General features: G+C 37.1%; 1 pseudogene; it reads left to right on the top strand.

Moving 5' to 3' along the window:
* The first annotated feature begins 3021 nt into the window (after window positions 1-3021).
* On the top strand, window positions 3022-4312 carry LOC123853249 (elongation factor 2-like; annotated as a pseudogene).
* The last annotated feature ends 4076 nt before the right edge of the window (window positions 4313-8388 follow it).

Raw genomic sequence — 8388 nt, forward strand, 5'->3', positions numbered from 1 at the left:
ACCAGTCTACACTGATTTGCAAGCAAAAACTCCTATATGTGGTACATCAGTAGAAAGTTAATCGTATTAAGAAAGGCAGGCCACCTGTCTTTAGTCTATGCAATGGAGAGATATACACAAATATAACCACATACCACATTATTTGATGGAATCTGAGTGTTCTATGATATAGATTATTTCTGTACCTGCATATGAATTGTAAAATAATACGTTAATCAACTGTCTTTTGGTATTTGCTTAGTAAGTTTAGAATATTTGTATTTAAATGACATTAGAACTAATATTTGGAATGCTGGCATAAATACTGTTACGGATTAAAATTAACTTCTATCTCTTTGGCATCATACCATCATTAAGCTCCCCATTCTGTGTGTAAATCAACCAACCACTACAGAGAACATTCAGCTCTCAAATAAAGCATTGAGATGTCTACGTTCAAACTACAGATATCTATCAGACCTCAGTGTTTATTGCTATGTCTTGGCAGATTTCAAACTTTTAAGCCCAAAGCAATCTTTGCTGGATGATGTACTGAACCTAATTATGTACCAACCTTTGAAAATATTTGTCATTAAGTCTGTCATTAATATCATAAGAACACAGTGTGAGGTCTTATTTATTAACTTCCACCAGATGACATTCACCACAACACTTTTCTTAACATCAAAAATAAATCCTTTCCTTATGTTGTGTCAGTCATCATGAAACTACTGTGGTCATATTAAAATTATTATACTATAAATAAACATACAGAATTGGATAATTATTCTGTGCTCTCAGCTGAAATAAATAATAAAACAAATTATTAAACGTTTCCAAATTGTTCTGACAAGCCACATTCAGATATTAAACATGCTGACCAACAGTATTTTCAGATGACTCATGTTTACAAATGGTTAGCTCCGGGATAATAATTTCTATTAAAATTAACAGTACCTTTTTACAAACTTACCACCTGTAATGTTGTGATTTTTAGGCAATATTTTCATTAAGTACAAAACTGCATTTCATGGCAGTATCACGTATTTATTTGAATTATGATATTGATACTGCATTAGTTTTTCTATTTCTTGTATTCCATACAACAGGCAGAGGCTGTGCTATTTTTTTTTTTTACAGATTAGTGTCTTCTTTGTTGTAATAGGAAATATTTTGTACATTAAAAATACCTGTAACATATATGTAAAGTATTAAGAATACTGATAAGATTGATTATCTGTGCACTCATGACCCACATTAAGAAACAGAACCCTGAGTTATCTCACCTCTCCCAAATCACATTTAGTTTTGTACGTTATATATAAACATGCTGATACTATACATATATATTTTTATACTTTTAATCTCATATTACAATTTTAGCTGTCTTATTAATTCACTAAGTCAGATCATCTGAAAATAATGAGGTTTGATTTTTACTTTCTTCCCATTATAATTTTATCACTTTCCCTCTTCTATTGCTTAGTCTAGATCCTTCAGAACCTTATTAAATGAAGCAATAAAAATATGCACATTTATCTTCTTGTTCCTGATTTTTAAAATGAGACTTTTAATGTTTCACCATTAAATGTGATGGTATTTTTGAGGTTATCTCTATAGCATACTATAAATTATGAATATGTATTGAATTTTATGAATGCTTTTCCTACATCTATTGAAATTTTTCTGTGATTAAGTTTTTCTTCTTTAATTTTTAAATTTAATGAGTTGCATAGATTTTCAATTGTTAAAATTTCATTCATGGGACAAATTTATTTTTTTAATTTTCTTTTCATATATTGCTGGATTTGATTGAATAGTCATTTGTTTAGGATTTTTGCATCTATGCTCTAGAGTAACATTGGTCCCTAAGTTTTTTTACTTACCTTGTTTTAATCTGCTTCTGTTAGCAAGGTATTTATGACTTCACAATTGGATTGGGGAAATGTTTCTTCATTTTCTATTCTCTGAAAAAAATAATATTTTAATTAATTTTCTTGAATGTTTACCTGAACTTATGTCTTAATTTTTAGAGACACAAACTATTGATATTAATTATTTATTGGTTATAGGACTAGTTAGGCTTTCTGTTTATTCTTAATTCACTATTGGCAAGTTATAATTTTTTCTTTTAAGAATTTTTTCATTTGGTTAAATTTTAAATATACTGATACAACACTACTAATATCTTTTACTTTTCTCTCTACATTCAGTTATTCCTCTTTTATATTCATAATATTGTATTTGTGTCTTCTTTGTCTTGATCAATTTTGCCAGATGTGTTTATCTGTGCTAAACTCTTCAAAGTGGTAATTTCTGATCTTTTTAACTATCTCTAGAGTTTTTTGTAGTTGTTGGTCTGTTTTCTATTTTATTAATTTCAGATATTACTCCTTCTCCTCCTTCTACTTTCTTTGGGTTTGTTTTTTCACATATTCTTTTTTTTTTTTTTTAAGATTTTTTTTTTTTTTTTAATTTGAAAGAGAGAGAATGAGAGAGAGAGAGAGCACACGAGAGAGGGGAGGGTCAGAGGGAGAAGCACACTCTCTGCCGAGCAGGGAGCCCGATGCGGGACTCGATCCCGGGACTCCAGGATCATGACCTGAGCCGAAGGCAGTCGCTTAACCAACTGAGCCACCCAGGCGCGCTTTTTTCACATATTCTTAATCTGGATGCTTAGATCACTAGTTTTTAGATCTTTTCTTTTCTAATATCATTATTTAAAGTTACAAATTTCCCTTGAGATATCATAGATACTATAAAAAGGACTGGATTGTCCAATCAGACTCATTTGAAGCAGAGATTTACACAGCATGCAGCTTACTAAACGCTGTTCTGGGTAATATTGTTTAACTTTTTAAAAACTTATATTCACATATCATAAAATTCACCTCTTTAAAGTGCACAATTCAGTGTTTGGTTGTGTAGTACTATCAACATTATTTAATTCTAGAATACTTTCATAACCCCTAAAAGAAGCCCTATACCATTAGCAGACACTCCCTATTCCCCCTCCCCCCAGCCCCTGGCAACCACAAACCTATGTACCTTGTTGGGAATATCATAGGTCTAGTGGGCATTGACTAATTCCTGCTGAAAACTGGTACCATCACCACCCTGGAGGACACCCACAACACGCAGGTGATGAAGTTCAGTGTACGGTTTGTCATCACTTTCACGGGGGAGGCTGAGATCACTGCAGGCCTAGCCAAGCTGGTGGAGGGGCCGAGGCAGCTGGCCAGCCAAGTCGGACCCCACAGAGCCGTGCATCACTGAGCAGTGGATCCTGGAAGCACACAATCGCCGGTGCCAGCGAGCTGCACCAGGAGACCTGCCTGAAGAACCCGGAGGAGGGCTACACTGGCATCCCTATCAAGAAATCCGACCCAGAGTCAAAGGTGCTCCGCCTGTCCAAATCCCCAAACCAGCACAATCTGCTGTACGTGAAGGTGTGGCGCTTCCACGACCACCTGGCAGAGGACAGCAACCAGGGCGAGGTGTGGGGCCTCGAAGCAGCAGGCCACTGTGGGGCCGAAAAGTATGAGTGGACTGGCCTAGACTGGCCTACGCCCGCAAGATCTGGTGCTCAGGGGCGGATGGCACCGGCCCAACATCTTCAACATCGCCAGGACGGTACAGTACCTCAACGAAATCAAGGATACCACGGTGGCGGGATTCCAGAAGGGCTGCTATGCCAGGAGAATGTGCGAGGAGGCGCGTCTTTTGACATCTGCGATGTGACGCCGGACAAGGATGCCGTCCGGATCACGCCATGGGGTGGCACCACCTTTAGCGCAGCGCACAGACAGCTGGCGCCGGCGCACGGAGCCCATCCAACCTGGGCAGCTCCGGGGACCGGGGAAAGTGGTTGGCGGCCTCTACAGGTTCCTCAACAGGAAGGAGGGTCACATCTTCAAGGAGTCCCTGGTGGCTGGCACCTCCATGTTTATCGTGAAGGCCTACTGCCCCTCAAGGGGTCCTTTACTTTGCCGTCGACCTGCGGTCCCACCGGGCGGCCAGGTCTTCCCCCACTGCGTATTTGGCCACCGGCAGCTCCTGCTCAGGGACCCCTTCGATCACAGCGCCCGCCCCCACCAGGTCGTGGCGGAGACGCACAAGCGCAAAGCCCTGCACGAGGGCATCTCAGCCCCACAACTTCCTGGACAAATTGTGGGCGGGCCTCCCGGCAGCGCCTGCGCACTGCCTTCAATGGACTGCGGCCGCGAGCAGTCGCGTTACTCTGAGGGTACCCGCGGGCTGTTGGGGCGCCGTGAGGCGCAGCCTGACAGCTTTCTGGGGCGCATACGGTGCCATCGCTCAGCATAAGCTCTGACGCCGTTTCTTTCAGTATTTATCTCAAGATTTCAGAGGTAACAGAAATGCCCTCACAACTAGGATTTATTTGGCCAGTGGGGGGTGGGGAGGCCGGATGGGACACCATTCTGGACATTCCATATGAATGAATTTGTGAAATACTTGTCTTTGTGTGTCTGTCTTTTATTAAACTAGAATTTTGTCAGGGTTCCGTTTAATGGCTGAATAACATTACATTGTATGAATATTCCACGTATTGTTTATACATTCATCACTAGATGGATATTTGGGTTTCCACTTTGGGGCTATTATGAATAATGTTCTTATGAGTGTTTGAATACAAGCTTTTATGGGCATCTGTTTTTATTTCTGTTGGGTATACACTTAGGACTGGACTTGCTGGGTCATTTGGTCTGAGTAATTGCCAAATTTTTTTCTATAGCAGCTGCGGTATTTTACATTCCAAACGGCAGTATATGAGGATTCCAGTTTTTCCACACCCTTGTCAGGGCTTGTTATAGTCTGTTTCTTGTTTGCTTTTTTTGTTTTTGTTTTTTTTAAATTATGGTAGCCATTGTTACTGGGCGTGAAGTGACCTTTCATTGTGGTTTTGATTTGCATTTCTCTAATGACTAATCATGGGAAGATCTTTATATGTGCATACTGGCCTTTTGTTTATCTTTGGAGAAATGTTTGTTTAAATCTTTTGCCATTTTAAAACTGGGTTGTCTTTTTTTTTTTTTTTAATCCTTGAGTTGTAGGAATTCTTTACGTATTTCAGAGACGAGATCTGTACCAAATACACGATTTGCAAATGTTTTCACCCATGGTAGGGGTTGTATTTTCATCTTCTTGATAATGTCCTTTGTAGGACAAAAAAATTTTATTAGATGAAGCCAGTTGATCTAATTTTTAAAATTGCTTGTTCCTTTGATGTCACATCAAAGAAACTATTGCCTAATCCAAGGTCACAAATATTTACACCTCTGTTTTCTTCCAAGAGTTTTTATAGTATTAGCTCTTCATTTAAGTTTATGATGCATTTTGAGTTAATTCTTGTATATGATTTATGGTAGGAGTCAAAATTCATTCTTTTACATGTATATCCCCAGTTGCCCTAGTACCATCTGTTGAAAAAGAGACTTTTTTTTTTTTTCTCATTGAATAGTCTTGGCACCCTTGTAAAAATCAACAGACCATAAATATGGGTTTATTTGATGAATCTCAGTTCTACTCCATTGATCTACAGTCCATTCTTATGCAGTACCATACTGTGTATTATAGCTTTGTAGTAATTTTTAAAACTAGAAGTATGATCTCTACAACACTGTTCTTTTTGTCTAATCTGAGTCTCTTGCACTTCCATGTGAATTTTAGGATCAGTTTGACAATTTCTGGGGAAAAAAAAAAGGCTGTTGGAATTTGATAGGAATTACATTGAATCTGTGGACCAATTTTAGGGATTTGAGCATCTTTACAAGATTATGTCTTCCAGAATACTCATACAGGGTACCTCTGTATTTACTTAGGCATTAATTTTTTTTTGACAATGTTTTGTAGATTTTAGTGAAGAAGTCTTGCACTTTTGTTAATTTTATTTCCAATCAAAAAGCATCTTTTTGATTCTTTTTATTTCATTTTTTTGTCTACTTACTGTGGCTAGAATCTCCAGAACAGTATTGAAAAGAAGTGGCAAAGTATAGATATGCTTGTCTTTTTCCTGACTTTAGGGGGAAACTTTTATTTTTTACCATAAAGTGTGATGTTTGCTGGGGATTTTTCACAAAGGTTCTTTATCCTGTTGAAGACGCTTCTCTCTATTCCTATTTTGTTGTGTGTTTTTACCATAAATGGGATTGAATTTTGTCAGATACTTTTTCTGCATCTATTGAAATGCTTGTGTGGTTTCTTTCCCTTTATTCTGTTAATTGGTATATCGCATTCATTGATTTTCACATGTCGGAACATTTCTAGGATAAATCTCATTTGGATATGGTGCATAATCCTTTTTTTTTTTATGCTGTTGGATTTGGCTAGTATTTTGTGAGGATTTATATCCTAATATTTTTCTTTATCTTTGGATTTAGTTTGCCCTTTTTCTTAGGATGTGACCAAAGTTCTTTTATTTCATATAGGCATAGATAACTACATATTTCCCTCTGACCATTGATTTTACTAAATTTATGTGTCTAGTTGTGTTGTCTTTTTGTTTTTATTCATCTCAAAGTATTTTCTTGTTTCCCTTGTGATTTCTTTTTTGACCCATTATTTATTTAGGATTGTGTTTAAAGTTCACATATTTGAAAATTTCCCAAATTTTCTTTGGTTATCGATTTCTATTTTTAACATTGCAGTCAAAGAAGATACTTTTTCAGATTTCAACACTATTCAAATCTATTGAAACTTATTTACGGCATAATATGTGCTTTATTATAGAGAATGTTCCATATGCACTTGAGAAAAATGTGTTTTCTGTTCTTAGTGAAATATTATATAGTTGTTTCTTAGGTATAGTTGGTTTATCATGTTTTCAAAACTGTTTACTTTTCTATCTTCTGTCTAGTTGTTTCATCCATTATTTAAATTAGGCAGTTGAAGTCTCCCACTATTGTTGAATTGTCTATTTCTTTCTTCAATTATGTCAGCTTTTACTTCATTTTGAGGCTCTTGTTAAGTTTGTATATGTTTATAACTGTTATACCTTCATGATGGATTGACCCTCTTACCATTATAAAGTGTCCTTTAATTCTAGTAATAATTTTTGTCTTAAAGTCATCATGTGCAATTCTATGCAGAAACATAACTATAATTCGATCACAAAAAGTTCTTTTTCTCAGTAAAAAAAGTATCTGTTTACAATTTTTCTGTATAATTCTTATTTGGTTATTCTTTTTGGATAAATTTAGATCATTCTTGTATATTATATATTATAGTTATTTGACTAGTGCTATTGTCTATCATATTTTTACTTTTTCAACACTCATATCTTTTATGTTTTGCATATTTTTGCTAAGAATTTACTTTTGCCTGGGGAGGAGCAAGATGGGCGGAGGAGTAGGAGGTCTAAATTTCATCTGGTCCCAGGAACTCAGCTAGATAGGGATCAAACCATTCTGAACACCTAGGAATGCAACAGGAGATTGAGGAAAATAATAGCAGCAACTCTCTGAACAGAAAAGCGACCACTTTCTGGAAGTAGGGACCGAACAAGCAGCAGATCCTGGAAGACTCTCCTTCCTCCCCCAGGAATCTGCTGGGTTTGGAGATTCCAAACGGGGTTGTGTGCCAGAGATAGAAACAGTGAGCACAGAGTAAGGCTGGAGACCGAGAAGACGGGAGTGATTGCTTTTCTCTGGGGGCGCACTGAGGAGTGGGGCCCTGAGCTCTTGGCTCCTCCGGGTGGAGACTGGGATGCCGCCATTCTCACTCTGGTCCTCCAAAGCTGTATGGAAAGCTTGGAGGGAAAAAAAGCTCCCAAGAGCAAACCCGAGCAGATTACTTAGCCCGGCAGGGCAAGGGCGGGGCAATTCCGCCTCCAGCAAAGACATCTGAGAACCACAGCAACAGGCCCCCTCCCCAGAAGATCAGCAGGAACAGCCAGCCAAGACCAAGTTTACTGATCATTGAGAATGGCAGAACTCCAGCACTAGGGAAATACAACACATAGAATTCATCTCCTTTACCCCCCTGATTCTTTAGTCTTTCATGGCAAATTTTTTTAATTTTCTTTTTTCTTTTTTCCTTTTTCAACCAACATCTTATCAATCCCTTTTTTAAAAATCTTTTTTATTTTTCATTTTTAGAGTCATATTCTATCCCTTCATAGTAGTTAACCTTATTTTTGGTATATATATATATATATATATAAGTTGTTTTCTCTTTAAAATTTTGGGATACAGTTTCTTCTAACAGACCAAAATATACCCTAAATTTCTAGTGTATGGCTTTGTTCTAGTCTACTGCCTGAACACATTCTCTCCCTTTTTTTTTTTTAAATTCTCTTCTTTCTTTTTTCAACCAACTTCTTAGCAATTCCTTTTATAAAATCCTTTATAATTTTCATCTTTACAGTCATATTCCATCCCTTCATCATAT

This window comes from Mirounga angustirostris, unplaced genomic scaffold (genome assembly GCF_029215605.1).
Source record: "Mirounga angustirostris isolate CCGP_5_RB_7025 unplaced genomic scaffold, mMirAng1.0.hap1 SCAF_14, whole genome shotgun sequence".
Lineage (NCBI taxonomy): Eukaryota > Metazoa > Chordata > Mammalia > Carnivora > Phocidae > Mirounga > Mirounga angustirostris.